Here is an 18,910-nt window from a genome sequence, read left to right as displayed (position 1 = left end):
CTTTGTCTTAAAGCACAACCCTCTTCCCGTAAGAGACCATTTCAACAGTTACTGGAGGTAAACAGATAATTTGGGCTTCCCATGGTATCAACTGACACCCATGTTTGTAAATCAGTTATTGCATGTATTCATGAGTTAACAGGAACAAGAAATAAAACAGTGTGCATGCCAAAATTTAAAGCGATTACTGTTAAAATTCTGGCCAGATGTAAGACAGTGTATAAAATTTGCTTAACAGCCAAAACTCTTGTGGCCATACCTGGGTAATATATAAAATATCCCCGAATAGTTGACCGTTGTTTAGAGCCAGCTAGGCAAATCTCAGGCAAATTCCCCTTGTTGTCCACAAACACGATTCCTCATTTCACTCTATGCATTTTGATAAGAGCGTACTTCTTTGCATGCATATCTGATCATTCCATATGTAGATTCAGGTACAGTGACAGTCGATGACAAACTAATATAAAAGCGTTGTGTAAAAGTTGCCCTGCACATGTCTATTGACTCACCTAGGCCTTATTTGCATCGAAAAACTGCAGAGGCAGTCTCCTTTAGGCTTGGTGGCCTCTTTCACTCTCCTAACTGTCACTGTCAGTTCTGACTGCTGCTTTCAGAGTTACACCCTGCCTGCAGGTGACTTTGCATGTTTTAACTTAGGTGAAATCTAGTGTGATATTTTCTGAATAACTAGAGATGATGTGGAAGCACAAAAAATAATAATTTTAAACTTGGAAAAAGGAAATTATACATTTTTTGTGTACATTATAAATCAAATGCTTTTTAGGGATTATAATTCATTTAAAATCCATTACTCATGTTGTGGTTATAATGCTACTCTATATAAATAAGTAGCTTAGATTGCACAAACGCAATATGAATGTAACTCCAAATTAACGTTTTCCACTTTAATTTAAATTTGCCATGTGGCTACTCAAGTGAGAAGTCAAGTCCCATCATGTGTAGGTTTTTATTGCATGCTAGGCTGTCACCATATATCTTCTTGTACAAGATAATGCATACGTTGGAAGAACTGGAATAAACCAGAATGTTTAAGGCTTGCAGGCATGCAGTCCTTGCACGTGTGTTAGTGCAAGCATATAGGCAAAAGCTTATCACAATTCTTGCAGCTCAGACATAAAAATCTTGATCAAAAGCAGCCAGATGTTGGCTACATTCCGATCACAACGATTCATGAAAAAGCAACAAAAGACACACAGATAATGATAACTCCAATTATCACATTTTGCTCAGGGGTCAGCAGCAACAGCATTAAACAAAGTCACCATTACCTGATAAATGGCTGAACAAAACTCTTTTCTCTCCTGTGAAATTGTTTGGCAGCCATTAGCAATGCAGTGTAATGCCAATGATTGACGTTGCTGTCTACTTAGCAGTGACAAGGGATATGTGTGTATGAGGAGGGGTCAGCAGGCTGGATAGGGGGGCAGAGCAGGGGATTGATCGGGGTCTGCATTGTTGCCAAACGGGGGGCGAGGGTGTATTGGCGCGTAGACAATGAGCCCCGGCCAGCGCTGAAAGGCCCATTCTGCGGATCCCTGTTAGCTGTCTATTATCCTTGGTCTCCAGGGGGCTGCTAAATAGAGGGCATGTGTTAGGCAGACATTTATCATGTAATTACAGCACTAGGATCCGTTTCTGATGGTGTGTGATGATTACTAATAATTACTGTGCATTTCACGCCTCCAAAGGGCCCAGATGGGGTCCCAGGGCGTCAATACAAAGGAAGGGAGGGAGGCAGGACAAAAAACAGAGGGGTGAGGGAATAAAATGTGAAGAAATGAAAAGACAAATGAAGAGAGGAGGGATGGAGTCTCGCCTTAACCATTTAGAGATGCTCATTAGCTAAATGAATTGATCCATATGTGTCTAATTCCTAATTAACTGAAGAAAAGGAACACTTCATTTACACAGGAATCTCAATATGACAAATTTTCATCCCTACAATTTTTTGCAATTTTAATCTCTTTTAGAACATTATTTGTATTTATTTTAGATAAACATTCAAGAAATTCAAACAAACACTAATCATAATGAATGGAACCAATAAACCTAAAACCATGGCGCCTCGTTTCATAAGCAGTATATACATTTACACTGTGCAGAAATAATAGGAAGGTTTCTTGCAGCTTGATTTGTGGTATTGTGACTGATATACAATTGTACTCAAAAGGTTTCATATCTGTAGCAAGGACAAAATGAATGGGCTAAGACTAGGGTTTAAATAAAAAAGAGAAACACCCTCTTACGAAAGCAGCCATCTTGGCTCTGTCAAAGTCAGGGAATGGGTCTGTGTGCTTCTGGAACCAATGTGGGTGAAATACAGTGGCTCGCTGTTGTATTTCTGCCCTCTACTGGAATCCTGATAAATCAAGAAGGTCAAGCTGCCACTGATATGATGTAGTAAGAAGGCATAGAGATGGGTTATGCTGTTAGAGTGCATGTGTGTGTGTTAACAAGTGTTGAATTGCTGTGTGTCACAGAGACCCACAGTCATTAACTGGAAAGGACTGATCAACAGCAGGTGTAGCAGGACAACTTTTGCCTGAGTGCTGCAGTCAATTTCTGGTTCTCCTCATCCTTTTTGCCCCCCACAAATTCTCGCATTAAGCCAAACCACAAAAATCCCCCGAGAGTCCTCTGTGCTCTTTTTAAGGCCACCAGCTAGTCAAGTCTACAAGGTCTCCACCTGGTCAAGGTGAGCTCTCACATGAAACATACTGACTGGCAGAGTTTTACCTGCAGCACAAAAGCCATCTAAATCAGTGTGGGAGGGGAGCAAAAGGGGTTGCGGTTGGGGAAGATGAGGACCGTCCTGTTTAATAGAAACAAATTGCTCTCCACTTCCCAGTGACACAGATAGCAGACCATTTGTGCCTGCTGGCCTTTGTTGGGAACAACAGAAAGGAAATGTACTCATCCTGGCCAAGGATAAAGTTCGGGGCTTTTTGTTACACGCCAGTTACCTTAGCCTCTGTGCCCACCCCCTTGAACAAGCACAGCGGTTAAGTAGTTCAGGTGCCTGCTACATTCTGTTAGATTAAAGGTCCCTGCTTTTGGCCAGAGTTGAATTGCCTCAGCTGGCGTTGAAGGGAGTGGAGGGGGCGGGAGTTGGGGTGGGGGGTGGGGGGTGCAGCAAAGTTGTAGGGCCATGGGGCATGAATGGACATCTTGTGCGTATTCACAGAGGCGAAACGCTTTGGGACAGCGGGACAGCCTTTTTCTACACGAAGAACCTGAAAGAAAGTCTGTAGGGTTGGTTGATGTGTAGAGGAGGGGTAGTGGTGACGGTGGGGGTCCCAACTCCTCACCCTCCATGTGCTGCTCACGTTATATCTTAACCCACATTTTTTTCCCCAGATTGGTGGAAATCTTTACATTTGTGTCTAACTTGGATGAGCGCAAGGTGGGTGTGTGGTTGGATCTCAAACTCAGTTTTTGGAAAGTGGAAGCAAATTTTCTGTTGGATAAAGAAAATGGACACAATGAACCCAGGGCATGTGGGGCGGGGTGGGGGATGGAGTGTCAGTGTAACTGTGCGCCAATGCACACCTGTGCTACCCACTCACTTATATAGAGTGGCAGTAAATTCAGGCAACCCCCAAGGACATGGAACAAAAGGTGATTGAGATATGACACATAGTTCAACTTACAGGCAACTTATTTATTGGTAGCTGCAGATCTGACTGCAAAATCCTTCTCTATGTGGTCAGAGACGAATGGAGATTACAGCTTCCCTTTCAAGAGCAAAAGAGCATCTAACTTTCAGGACCGGGCGGTTAATATTGTGTACTATAAAGCTGTGCCATCAGTCAAAGACTCTGCACACCTACTTTCTCTCTCCTACATCAGCCTGAAAGTGGTCAAGCAATGATGCATACAAAGCCTGAGCATGTCTGACTTCCACAAACTCATTCCCAAGGTATGGGGTCAAGTACAAGAGTCAAAGGTGAAGTCTGTCCACAGGATTAGATTCCAGTGTGGGGGGGAAATACTTTAAAAAATTGGAGTGACTGTGCATGAGCAGCAGATGAGTATTTCTGCCCTCCCCGAGCTGTTTTTTAGTGGACTGCTACAAACTCTCTCTGAAATAAAACAGCATTAGTATATCTCTTTGGATAATTATATCTTGTGACAGGATTGCAATAAGGTCAGGGTGCCGTATCACTCTATAGAACAAACCACATGGCTCAGTCTGTGTGACATGAAGTAAATGTTCAGTAATCCACATCTTAATCTTGTGCAGCGCTCAGTGCAGCTTAAAGAAACTGATACTCCTGTGACTACTTTAGCGGCTGATTGTGTTACCTTTACAATTCGGCTTTCCCTCCTTCCTGTTTTGTACCCTTGGAATGCCCGATAAAAGTATCCCCACTGTGGCTTTCCACCTGCACAGGAGAGGATATGGCAGTGGTCTAGGGTCGGAATTAAAATTCAGTCCCTTGGGGGAATCAACATGGGGTTCTGTAACCTAGGTTAAGAGGTTGAGGAACTTAATGAAATAAAAATCATTTTTATAAGTGCTAATATCACTTACATGCATTATGAGACATACAGTATTATAAGATAAATGGACAAACATTTAATGTTAACAACTGATCACGTGAATAGTTAAATTTTTTTATAGATGTAAGCAGTCGCTTGCAAAGAAACTCAAAGAATTATTTTACTGCTCTGTTACTCTAGCTCATTGTTTGGTTAACTTGTGTTTTTTGATTGCTCTTTGCAAGCTTTGCAGCTTTGTTTTGATCTAGGGCTGGCAACAAGCTGGGGAATGTGGAGCATGTAGCAGTGAACCATAGAGCATATCCGGTGGATATGTAGAAAGGCAACTGTACTATAAAATGTCTGCCATCAAAAGTGGCTTTATATCACTGATGTGTTAGCAGTTGGTTTATACTCCCACTTACAGGCAAAAAAGTCAGTTACCGCAGATTTAAGAAGGGTCTGTCCATTACTGTGGTGTTATTTAGCAATGCAAATACCAATGCAAATTACTGCATCTGTCCACATTTTGAGAAACTCCAGTGCTAGATTATTAGAATGTTTGAAGTACAGAGAGAAAGCATTAGTTGGTGCAGTACAGTCAAACAATGCAAGTTAAAATCCATTCAGAAGTCAAGGAAAAACTGACCAATACTCCAGGAGTAATAGGGATACTTGCAACAAGAAATGTGACCTTGACCTTGAGCATGATTTGGCTAAACCATTAAGTGATCCTTGTGTGCCAGTTCACCAAAATCTGACCAATTCTCTAGGATTGATTAGAGTATAAAATCATCATTCTTTCCAAAAACAGTTTTTATTACTTCAGGCAGTTCAGAGAATCTAATTTAATGCCAGCAACTTGGATATCTAATGAAAACAATGACTGGTTTGCCAAAGGAAAGTATGTATCAAAGTATGTTTTATTTAGATCAGCGGTAAAGAGAACATAAAGTTCCACAAATCACTTTTAGAAAAAAAATCTATTTTTTATTTTATTTTGCAGCAACTAAACTCATTTTTAAGCTTACTGTGATGTATTTGAAAGGCTGATGATCAACTTTATATGAATAATCCACTTGACTTTTCACCAGCATTCAATTAGCTGTGATGCATCATATACTAAATCTGCTGCCGACAGTGAAAAGAGTACTGAGAAAAATATAAATGAAGTTGCAACAGTCTCTGCTAGACAAATTAAAGACTGGCACCCATTTGGATACATAATATATTCCAATATGTGTTAACTAGAGCCCAACCAATGCATTTACCTGCAGGATCATAATATGCTAACAATAACTTCTTATGTCAGCTTGACATATTTTAACAGTCTATCATACTAATGTTAGACACATCACAAAAAAGAAAATCAAACAATTTTGTGTTGTGATGTCTGGCACAGTTTTTTATTTTTTTATATTACTTTTATACTACTTTTGCCACAATAACAAGTATTCATATGCAAAGCCTGTGGTTATGGTTGTCAGCAGACAGTAACATATTTCTTTTCTTTCTCTAAATTCTTTTTCATTCTATGCATGGGGAGGCAATTTATCTGTCAAGGCTTCCAAGAGAGGTAGGTCACTTTGCCCCCCTCTGCTCCATTATACTGACAGCAGCCTTATTAGCCACAAGGGAAACCAGCCGCCACATGAATTTGGCCACTGTTCACCTATGGGGCCAGGGCAAGCTTCTGTTACAATAGCGCCAATGATGCTAAGATTTTCTTTTCAGTTATTATTTTATAAATATATTAATTATGACCTGGAGATGACAGTCCAATCAGATTGTCAGGCACCAAGTCGTGGGCCCCCACCTCCACTTTGGTGATAAGTTCTCTCAGGTTTCTAGAGCTGTCATCCAGAAGCCCTGGACTCCTTATCAGCACTGGGCCCATTCTAGGGATAATTTCCTGTGTGTTGTAATTAAATGGTGGCTCTTTGATGGTGTGTGCCTCCATTTTTAATGTAGGAACCACTTGATGTTTGTTTCAGTGGGGATGCGTTAGGGTGACACAGACCCTTGATCAGGGGCAAGGATAAAGAATATGGTCTTTTTCAAACCAACACATACAGGAAGCAGAACATCAAAGGTGGCTCCATTTGAGCAAGCGCACTTCTTTAAGCATTTATTTACAGAATACAAAAAAGAGTTTTTGATCTGGTAGATCATTCCTGCTAACTAACTAAAAAAAGTGTCTATGTTGCTGAAGGGCAGAAACGTGCTGACATTCCAGATAAACCTAGAAATCCAGTTTCCACTGAGTTAGAAGTATTTTGACAAATACTGCCAGAACAGGCTGGAGCTCCAGCAACACTTGAATTATACAGAAAACTTTAGCATTTATTTTTGGCTTGTGGACTTCTTCAGGGTCATCATCGATCACAGTTACACAGCAATGAGCCCTAAAGCTGCTCCAATTGTCCTCCGTTGCATCTGAAACATTGGCTACCATAGCAGTGTAGTATTGCAACACGGCATTTGGGTCTTCTAACTAAAATAGGATAATAGGAACATAAATAGTGCCATCATTGCCAAGACCTGGCCCACATCTGGTTGACATACACCCTGCCATGACACGAGTCAGTCAGAAGTGCCTGCTTGATGCCAGATCCGGGGAAGACCTGTTTTCTATGAGCCTGGGCCACATAAACCAAACCATAATCGGGCGAGGTTACATAAACAGTGCCATCTACGCCAGGCCTGGCCCATATCCGGATGACATACCACTTACCATGCCAGAAGTCAGCCAGCAGTGCCGGCTTGACACCAGATCCGGGCCAGACCCGTCTGCTATGTGTGTATATACCACAAAGCAGGAAATAAACAGCTTTAGACATTTTATAACACATAAAAATAGTCACATTTACATTTGCATGTTTTAGGCAAAGAAGCCATCTGGATACTGGATGCACACAGGTTGTCAAAAGAGCAGCGAATGCACCAGAATATTACCTTTTTATTCAAAAGAACAAAAGACTTTATACTTGGGAGCTGTCAGGTTAAAGACTAAAATTCAACAGCTTTGGATGTATGTATATTCAGAAACAGCTCAAGAATTTCATACTAGAAATGTTCAAGAGCTCCACAAACAGATCTCAACAGAACTGTGCGCCCGGTCAGAAAAAGTTCATTAACATGTGCCAAACTGAATCACCTTTTTTTTTTTTAACTAACTCACCTGTCAGTTAGTCTAATCTTCCCGCCTGCAGTCTGAGAAGGATAAAGACTGTTGTGACATGCTTAGCTAAATAGTAGTAGGTGGTTTGAGGGTTGAGGTCAGGCACGAGGTCAAACGCTGCATAGAGGACCAGGAGGTGAAACAAAACAACAAAAAACAGGCTGCTCCGCTGTGATATGTGAAATATCTGCTACACACAATATGAATGAAATGTAAATACAATACACAAAAGCACAGTATGACCACATATGCAGTATTAGCAACTGATAAACCATCTAAAAATGGAAATGCATGCCCCAAGCAGGAAGTACATTCAAATCCTTCCTGAGACACGTGTGGTATGCTCTGTGCAGTATTCTTGGAAATGGATATGTGACACAGAGCTCTCCCTATAAAGTAGCCATGCTGCTGGAACCATCGAATCAACCTCCGTGCCATTGGGTCTTGTCTGACAGCCGTCTGGACTTTAAAAAAGGGTGATAACTTAATTTCTACTCATGTCAACACTACTGCGGGGGCCAAGAGGAAACTGTGGGCCTTTTGTGTGTCTGTCATATCATCCTACATTTTGTGGCCCCAAGAATGAAAAATATTTAAGTGACTTTGATGTCCCGGATCTTGTTGAACTACTCTGATGGTCTGAAAGCATTTGTGGTCTGCTTTCTTTGATGCTCATCTCACTTGTGTCTTTATCCTTTTATCCTTAGCATGTAAATTAGAAAATGTGTTTGCTTCCATCCGCTCAGGGTTAGCTGTGAGACAGAGCCAGCAACAGTAAAAGGCACCCTTGCTGAAGCAGACACAAGTGCAGGTTTAGTGCTGGAACAACCCTGAGTTAAGGGCGTTGACAGCAGCTTCTATCTGCCAATCTCCCTGTGGATATTGTTGCAGTACTGGCAGACAGACAGCCAGGGCTTGTGGGCTGACAGATGCCCTCTGTCATCAGGTTATCATTTCCAATTAAACCCTTTCATCTAAACGTACAGTCAACTCCTTGGCAAGCCAAAAAATGACCTGTATAAGACGTTATTAGTCCATTTCAACAGGTCCCCATTTTTTTTCCCCCCAACCTCACCACTGTATCTGGGGGGGTTGGGTCAATCTTTTAAAGCATTACGGTTCTAGATTCTTCAGCTATCTTGATCCAAATAGTTCAGAACTTCAGCCGTCTACGGTGGTCACGTTCTGTTTAGAGATAAACTTTCATAATTGCTTTGGATTGACACACCGGCATGCCCTCTCTAACATGTGTACTAGCACAAGGGCCTTTTTGTCTTGCCTTGTTCTGTCAGGACCCACTATGGACAGCGTTGTTCCTGTCCAGTATGCAGAAGACATGAAGGAATGCACGCAGAGCTCAGTAACTGTCTGCTGAAAAAAAAAAACCTCACAACGTCTCATTTCCTTTAATAAGATGGCCTCTAAGGCATCCGGATGGCCCAACTAAATGCAGATTAACCCCTCAGAATCATCAGCAACCACTCAATCAACGTGACTAACTCAGTCATGCATGTGTGTGTGCGAGCATACCGAAAACCATAACCCACACTTCAAAAGTCTTTATAGTTATCAGCAGTAATAAATAAGGATCATTTAAGGATTAGACTGGGCTAAGAAAAAGAAAACACATGCCTTTGTTCATTCCAAAGCAACAACGAACTCCAGCTGGAAGCTGAAACAAACTTTATGCAAAAAATTATTTAAAAGGAACATAATTCTTTTATTTTAAATTTAAATTTCATATTTCACACTAACGTAAAACAAATCCAAACTGCATTTACTCAGTTTGTTTTTTCTTACATCCAGAACAATAAAATTTCATCTTTATACAATACCCACACATACAAAAAAATTAATATTACGGTTAATAAAATCATCAATGTCTGTCCAGATCTCCCACACAAACGCCAGACACGTTGCATACTCATCCAGTCCTCATGATTACCTTTTGCCTATAAAGAAAACACAGACTTCATCTTGCTGTAAACATAATATTGCCAAATATAGATGAAATTGAGGATATTATTTAGCTGCAATAAAACTTAGAAATTACTTAGAATTGTCAGCACCTTGATATCTGGATAAATACTACTGTGAAAAACTCTTGACCCAACCCTAATTTTTTTATTTATTTTTCTAGGAAAATGTTAAATGGATGCAGTGATTCATTGAAACATGTGCAAGCATAAGTAGAAAAGCAAAAACAAAATTTCTATGATTCAAACAAGCTTTAAATTCAACATTAGTCTTCATCATCACCTGATCTCTCTTAAGTAGGTCCTCTTGTAATTTCTTTAAGTAGTCTTCAGGAACAGCTGAAGGTCATTCCAAAGCTGTTCTATGATTACTATTTAATCAATATGGTCAGGTGCAAGGATTGGACTGAAAATGAATGAAAAGCAGCCAATGTCTAAAGGAAAAAACCTTAAAAGACCTTCAGAAATCCTGGAAAACTATTGCTCAAGAAAAAAATGACAAGAAAATTCCTCTCAAAATATAAAGAAATGAGGGGTAGCTCGAGACTTTCGCACATTAATGTTTAAAATTTCAGATTTCTCTAAGTCAGGTTTCTTGTTTTTGACCTTATTAGAAGATATCTGAGTTGTACAATGAGTGAGAAAAGTAACTGCATGCTCCCACAGCTTTGGGCTATAATAAGCTTCAATGCAGCTTGGCTACAACCTTTAAACCAATCTGTAGTTCCTGGCCAACTGTTCTGGCATGTGAGTTTGCTGTGTGCTTCGTCTAGTTTTACAAAGAGGGTTTTAAGTGCAATTCAATTCACAATTTCCTCTCTAACATAAGATATACTCTCCGAAATGTAGCCCCTCTAACCAACACCAACTTCCTGCTCAAAGACACAAGTGTACACTAAGAAAGCAGTCAAGAATACAGTTAAGTGCAGCATTAAACCCAATTTCAGATTGACTCCCTTTCCATTTGCTTAATCTGCTTTAATCGGTGAAAGGATATTCAGAGAAAGGATAGACGTGTCCATCGGCAGGTTGGAGAAGGTACACAGAGCAGTAAGTAAACTTTGGAGAGAAAGGAAAGCTGTAAGATCAAAATAAAGTAAAAATATGACAAGAATCAAAAGGAAAGGAAAGAAAAAAATGGGAACAGGCAGCGAGAGAGACAGAAAACGAGAGCTTTATCAAAGCGCTGAGGAAAAGATACACTGTCAGAAATACTAGGATAATCCTCTTGCTTTAATGGTTTTGAAATGCTATGAAAGATTAGGTAAACAGTGCATTTAATTAACGGGGAAAGAAGTCAATTGGGCATGGAGCGTGAAGCAGCTCACAATGCTTCTTTCATATCCTGGTGCTACTGAGAGCAGAGATGGTCACAGGGATGTGTTGGCACAGAATATATTTTGCGCATACCTCCCCTGGAGAGGGTGCAATCTCACTTTCTGAAGATTTGGAAACTTGAGTTGACATGACAAAGTACTCTGTGACACCATGTACAAGGAAGATAAATTAAGTAATACTGTAAGTAAAGTAAATCAGAAACTGGATGGAGAGTTTTGATGACAGGATTTCATGCCAAGCTAAATACTTCACTTACTCATCCCTGAAATTTTGAAATGCACGCTCTGACAAACCAGATCTCTGCAGGCTCTCCCTTCTGATCCCTCTCCATATCCTCTCTCCCAGATAAAGGTCAGCTAGCCCAGGTGCTTGCCCTCCACTTGACTCCTTTCCAACGGACTTTGACTAAAGCAGATTCTGCAGTGACCCAATTTAACTCATCTATGCATGATCAAATACCCCAAAAACAGCTTAGCTGGGCCAAGTCAAGGTCTAGGACATTAGTCATATTGCAGTGAGAATGTTGGAGGCGGGGGTGGCCTGAGTAGACTCGCTCATTTAGCAATCGCCCAACCCCACCCACATCCCACATGTAAGGTCCTAAGGAGCAACTTGAAATGGTTTCTTGAAAATTGGTGTACTTTTACATAATATTCTCGATATACAGCCATAGAGCACCTTAACAGATACACCTGTGCAGTTCAATACAACAACACTTTATAAAGGATTCTTTTACCAAACCTCTACATTCTCAAAAATTGTTGGTAAAAGAGTTAGAAAACTCTCCAGCTTAAGTTTGGTTTTTTTTTTTGTTGTTGTTGTTTTTTTTAAATCAGGCCATATTGCATATAATATAATCCAGAACATTACATTTTACTCCCTCATTTATGTCAGTGTGGCGAAAAAGACGACAAACACTGTCATTTCTCTTCAATCCTCCGCCGTCTACAACATTTTCAGATGTAAGTCTAAAATTTACTAATAAGAAAAGAAAAATGCCAGGATACGGTTAGCAACAGTTTTAACCACTTGACACATAAAAACCTTGAAGTGTGAAAGAACAGAAAACTTGTCTTCCATACGAAAATCAGACACACACACACACATCTATGACTCCCATCTATCCTTGTTATACACGAAGGACACTGAAGTTGAACATTAACGTCTAACAAGCTGCAAAATGGCCAGATATCGTCATTATTCTGAAAATATCACCAGCCCCACAGAAATAGAAATAAAGGATATCTATAAAAGCATCAAGGAGCACTACCATTTTAGAATCAGTGTCTCCTTTCAAGCCCGGTCGCATAAACAAATATGTTCTGCTACATTCAATGGACAGTGTGAATACTTTTAATTGCTCCCTCACTCGCACATTTGCCAACTTCATAATTCACCTCCTTAACGTTTCCATTAAACATCGCTCTGCCTGTTTAAGAATGCATTTAAGTAGAAATGAGGTTGAACACAGTAAACGGGTGATTTGTTTGGTTTACTGGGACTCTTGACCTTTGATCTAGGGCACATTCTTTACTGACTCCACTGGATTTGATAGAACAGATAACCACAAATGCAGAATTAACCACTTACTGACCATGGCGACTAATACCTTGCATTTCCCCAAAGTGCTATACAATGAGGTTTAACAATATGATAAAACAACATATTCTTCAATGCATATGTGGAAAAGGAAGATTTATTTTCCAACAGATACTCTTTGTATGCAAAGAAATAAAAAATTACGCAGAGAATCCAGAATGGCAGCTAATCCCCCCCATCTATAGCCAGAGGCTGCACAAGGCAGCATAAGCTCTCCTGTCCTCCCTGCTATCACCTGCCTATTTACTGCCATGCCATCCCTACGGCACTTTCAGCCACTCTCCCTCCCTTTCTCTTTTCCTCTCTTTCCATCCGCTAATCCTCTTTAAGGACATTACCTGCTAATATATCCAGTCAGAAGGTATAAAAGCCCAGCTATCTCTTTACTGCCATAGGCAGTACGCTAAATAGGCCATTAATGGAGGAAGGCAAATGGGGGAAATCGTGGTTTTGACTGCAAATACCATTCAGATCTTGGTCTATCTGAGTGGCTGTTTGAGGTGTAGCATGTGTTGGGTAACAAGGAGCCGATGGAGAGGAAGGGGATTGTGTTAAAAGAGCTAAAGTGTGGCTGGCCTTTATTAAGGCATTTCAAAAGATCAAATGTTTTTGCTGTAATTTGCTAGCAGATCGTTAAAAGCACACACATTGCCAAGTTTCAAAGTTGGGAAATTAGAAACCAGGATCAGATGAACATTTTTAAGTTATTTTACATCATATTTTAACAGTATATTTTTAAATATATATATACTGAAAGGCTGCAGGGGCCTGGCTTTAACTACTGTGGGTCATACCCCCTCACTCTCTCCCTTTCTGTTTATGCTCTACTGTCCTATCAATTAGAAAGGGTAAAAATGCACCCACCCCCCAAAAATGCTCTCCACTGTTCTCTCTTTCACTATTATGGATATAGTCTCCACTGTGGTAGAGGACATTAAACATTAAATGTGTAAAAATGTGTGTTAAAAAAAAAGGGGGGGGGGGGGGGGGAGCATGAAATAAAATGTGGACAAATGGGCTAAGTAAAACGAAGAACATTGAAACTTGAATTACAAACCTACTGTCATTACTAGGAAGACATAAAAACATGGCAAAATCTCTGAGCTGCTGCAACTCCATGAATGGGCTACAACAGTAATGAGTATCATCAATTTAATAAACATCTTTAACTGACAACTGACAGAAAACAAATCACACATACATTGATGTCTCATGAATAAATACTATATTAATGCCCCAAAATCTAATGTTTACACAGTCATTACATCAAAGTGAAGGGGTAACTTCACCCTCTGGTGTCACAACATGAAAATTTTAAACACATTGATGTATAAAAAGTTCTGAGTCAGTTGCCTGTGGTCTTCCATGATCGACACAATTATTAAATCATAAAATTAACAAAATACTCAAGAGATAATTAATCTCTGGACCCCATTTCCCCATTCAATTGTTTATTTTATCAATTCAAAATGATGAAGACGGTGTGTTTAAAACCAAACAAGGCTGTACAAAGCAGAAAAACAGAGTATTAAAAACACCAATTTAAAAAAAAAAGGATATTAAGTGACGAGAGCAATACGAATTAAACAGCAACAAAAACAAAAGCTATATTCACACAGTGTTAAAACTGTATAAATAAAGATGTATCTTAAAAGTGGAATACCTTTTTAAAAAAAGGCAGTGGAGAAGTGAGTCTAATATGCAGAGGAAAGCTTACTGGAGAGTTTTTACGGCCACAACAGCAAAGGTACAATTTCCCGTGTCTCTCAATCTTGATCCTAGGGCCAGATTCCCCATGTCTTACTGAGATCTCTAAATTTTATATCATCATGTTTTGATATTGACCTGTCTGCAGAAAAACAGACACCTACAATGTTTCTGTGTTAAACAAGCCATGACTGAAAATGCATCTCCAAAACCTGCATACATCCTGCAAAATTTCAAATATCAGTGACTACCTAAATTTTGAGCTATGCCTGATTCTAATCTGAAACCATATTCTACAATTTGACCTAAAAACAGCTTTGCAGACTCATTTAAAAACCAAAACAAATAACAGTTTGTTCTCTCCTCCTACTTAAAAGGAGGTTGACCTGCAGACTGCACGGACTCACAAAGTTCACTTGTTGACTTGGCCTCAAGGCAGGGCAGCTGTTCATTTTACTGCTAATGGAGTGCCACTGACATTACTTTAATGAGACAGCACTAATGAGTGTTGACAGCTCAGACAGCACCCACTGCATTAGCTCACCTCCACCAGGTTCAGCCTTTAGAGCGTCAACAGAGCAGAGAGCGCCCTCCTCTGGACAACAAAGGACATCACCAGAAGACTCAAAGGTGCTCCAGGGAAAAGATTCCCCCTCTCCCTTCCTGTATCTGCCCCATTAATATAAAAAGGTAAAACTGAGTAATTTTCTCATAATTGTATGCAATGTAATTTAATAACTAAAACTATTAAGAAAATGTATCAATAGTCACATTAATATAATTTTAAAAACGTTTTAATGAATTATTCAGAATTGACAATGTAAATTTTATTTGTAGCAAGAATATTGTCACACGGTTACTCTTGTATTTGAATAACAGCCATTCCCTTCTTACCATTTCTTGAGGGAAGCACTGCATCAGAAAGCAGATTAACAGAATCTCTACCATGCTTTAGGTGAAAAGATGTCCAGTGTTAATGTTACAATGAATTCCTAGCAAATATTCCAGCAACATAAGCTTGAGCCTGTGCAAGTGTTGCTTTTGTAACTACAGCATCCACCCACCCACATCAGGTTGGGCGGGATGCTACTGCTGTATGACAACAGTAGCTTCTTATCACACGGAGGAGATGGCAACAATCCTACTTTCCTCTTTTACCACAAGGGGAGGCATCCTCCACATACAATGCTGTAGGTTTAAACAAAGGTGAAGTACAGCGTCTGACAAAACAAATATGAAATCAACACACCTGGAGGACGTTCATTCAGCTGATATGACACAAATGTATTTTTGTTTATTTTGGTTGAAAATTCAGATTCATGTCATTAATGCTACATTTTTTCCAGATCAAGTAGAGGATGAAATTATGAAATTATTTGATGTTGATGGCCAGATGAACACTAAAAAGCCTGCATTTCTAAGACAAATACCTGCACAAATCTAAATATCCAAACAGTCTGCAGCTAAAAAGAGAGCAGTTTGCAGTCCTTATTAACCATAAGGACCTGGCTGATTGAAGGGAACTGTGGTCTCAACAAGAGATATATGAGTTGACACAATGGAAAGGATTTTACATCTTGTTTAAAAGTGAAATCCATCATAGGCGGGACAAAAGATATTGATTAGTTAAACAGGAAACACAAAAAAGAAAGGTTATAAAAAGGAAAATGTATGGGAAGAAAGCAAAGCATAAGGACAGAAAAAATTAAAGCATGATTCCCTGAAAATAGGAAATGAGCAAAAAAGGAAAACAAAAGAGAAGAAACAGAGACAGCACTCAATTTCTGTCAAAGCATTGTCAGAAATCTTGTAGAGCTAAAGAGAAGCAATTGTGTACTGTGGATGATCTGGAATGGGCACAGAGATGACAATGGAACTTTTGTCTGATGCCGTCCCAATGAAACATAAAGTTGAGCATCTAATGAAAGCAAACAAATGTATCCACAGTCATTTATCATACTGTGGTGCTTACGATATGAAAGGACCAGTAGAGCAGCCTTAATGGTAAATGAAAAGGTGCGCACTCCTATCATGGACACTTCTCTCGCTCTACCCATAGAAGTAGATATAGTGACATCACAATGACATGGCCGGCAAACAATCAATCCAAATGAAAATTTAGGTTGAAAACTGAAAAATGTTTTCCTCCGACATATTGCGGTGGAAGGAGTTTTTGTTGAACATGCTCCTGTTGTTGTTCAGCACAAAATGGAGAGGATGTGAAGGATTGTCCAATTCTGACCATAACTTGGACAGCATCCTCTTTTCTGAAACCTCTGTCAGAAAGCCAGGCTCCACACCCACAGCATTACTGGCCTTGTGAATCCGTTTATTGAGTCTGTTGTAATCCGCTGCGCTCAGTCTGCTGCCGTAGCACATCACTACATAGAGGATGGCGCTGGCAACCACAACCTCATAAAACATCCCGAGCACACAGATGTTAAAGCACCTCAGTTGTCTCAGAAAACAGAGGCGGCTTTTGTTTTAAACAAACCCCACTTTGCTGTTAATGTGAACGCCGACATTTCCAATCCTCCACATCATTATTTAAAATAATTGAGTTTAATATGTTTCAGGAACCACATTGTTCAGCTATTAAACAAAAATAGATTTTATGGTCAGAGAGGCAAACAAAGAAAATGAGTTTACATTAACTGTCTGAGCATCCTGAACTGAAACATTCTCAAGGTTATATTCATTTTTATATGTTTTCTGTTGCAGCTTTCTGCAGCTAAAAAAGAGAAAAACATATCCCCACTTTATCCCTTTACTTCTATTGCTATGTGCATTATCAAGTCAGAATATTTGCCTCTCACAAGACTTCATGTATGTAACAGGTGTGTAGTGAATTTTGCTATTTAATGATTTTCTACCTAAGAAGCAAGAAAATGTATGAAATGATCATGTTAGTAAGAACAGCATAACATTACATTGTTACTCTGAGAAATCTGGTCTTGCATTCATGCAGACGCAACTTTAAACCATCCATCTGTAAACATTCTTACAGACCATGCACACGTTGTCATGCTAAGAACACACCCCAGCGCCCCCCTTTCTAAGTAAAGCAGTGCAACACGCCACACTGCAATAACGACTCAGGAATGAGAGTGCAGCAAAGAGCACTGGGTGCTGACCAGCCCTCCAAACTTCAACCAGAAGACGCCCAATCCACCCAGGATCTCCTCTAAAACCCGAAGGAGCCAAAGAATCCACTGCCATTAGAGGTGTTTACACCACAGAAGAAGAAAAACAAATCACCAGATTAAAGGCTTTCAAAAAGAATAACTTTAATGAGTTAATGCAAATAGACACATGCTGCTACTAGTATTGAATTTACCTATAGATATTAAAATGCAGAAATGTAATTGTGCACTTCTCTGTCAAAAGGATGAACCATGACATTGTCTAGCAGTTTGGCAATTTATGTGGAAATGAAACTGTGCTTTAAAAAAGTGATATGGCTCCAAACAGAGAAGAAGAACAAAAGACAGCCAGAAAATACAAAAGAGCTCGGGCTGCAGTCAGGCATTTTTTTTCTGGCAATTTTTAATTGCCATAAGAACTGAAGGTTAGGAACAAACACACACACACACACACACACACACACACACACACACACACACACACACACACACACACACACACACACACACACAGCTGTAGGTGCTAGGAGAGACCAGAAGGATAAAGCAAAGCCTCATATGTCCAGATTATGAAGGTCCTGACATGTACCATTGTGACATCTCATTAAAACTTACCCAGCACTCCATTTAAAAAGGCTAGTGGAAGCTGCTTACTGTCACGGCTGTGTACAGCGATGTTACACTCATTACCAGAGAAAGGACATCAAAGCAGATGGGCGATGGGTATGATTAACGGAGCCTGGAATGGCTGCAACAATTTATGTACAGCCAAGAAACAACCAGCCATTTGAGGTTTAGCCAATATTAAAACCAGAGCTTTGCATGAAGTGTAAATTCAACATGAAAGCAATCCAACATCTGAAGAAGGCAGCACACTGAGAGGGAGCAGAGGTGTACTGAGTAACTGACCTAAAAATATACAGAGATGGGAAATGTTATGATTCTCCTTTAAAGGTCATCAAGCTTTTTTTTCCTTTAGCCAGTAGCATGTTCGGTGTGACGAAGCAGTAACTGTGCAGATGGACACAGGAGATGTCCAGCTAAGCAGACAAACCAATGGCACAGTCAGTTTTAATTAGTCGATTCATATAACTACACGAAAACAAACAAGGCCGCCTGTAGAGAAAGTAAATTGATGAGAACGGGCTTAAATCACGGTGTCCCATGTGGCATTAAGCTTGCTGTCGCTGGATACTGACCTTATTCAAATTCAAAATTAATATTCTACACTGTGATGCATCCAACCTATGTGGATGAAGTCCAGACTGTGATTTGAATGCCAGCAAGCCCCTCTCATCCGAGATGGAACTCAATAATACTGGGTGAGAAGGCATACATGTTCAAAATACTAATGTAAGTTCATGAGAGCGACACATTCAGAACCAAACACGGTATTTGCAACCAGGCCTCATCCTTATATTAATCTCTAAAAACAGTAATATTATATATATATATATATATAT

The sequence above is a fragment of the Perissodus microlepis genome, chromosome 13, assembly GCF_051167445.1.
Source record: "Perissodus microlepis isolate ML-2025 ecotype Zambia chromosome 13, ASM5116744v1, whole genome shotgun sequence".
Taxonomy (NCBI): Eukaryota; Metazoa; Chordata; class Actinopteri; order Cichliformes; family Cichlidae; genus Perissodus; species Perissodus microlepis.
The sequence above is the reverse complement of the archived record's forward strand: the minus strand, read 5'-3'. Positions refer to the sequence as shown.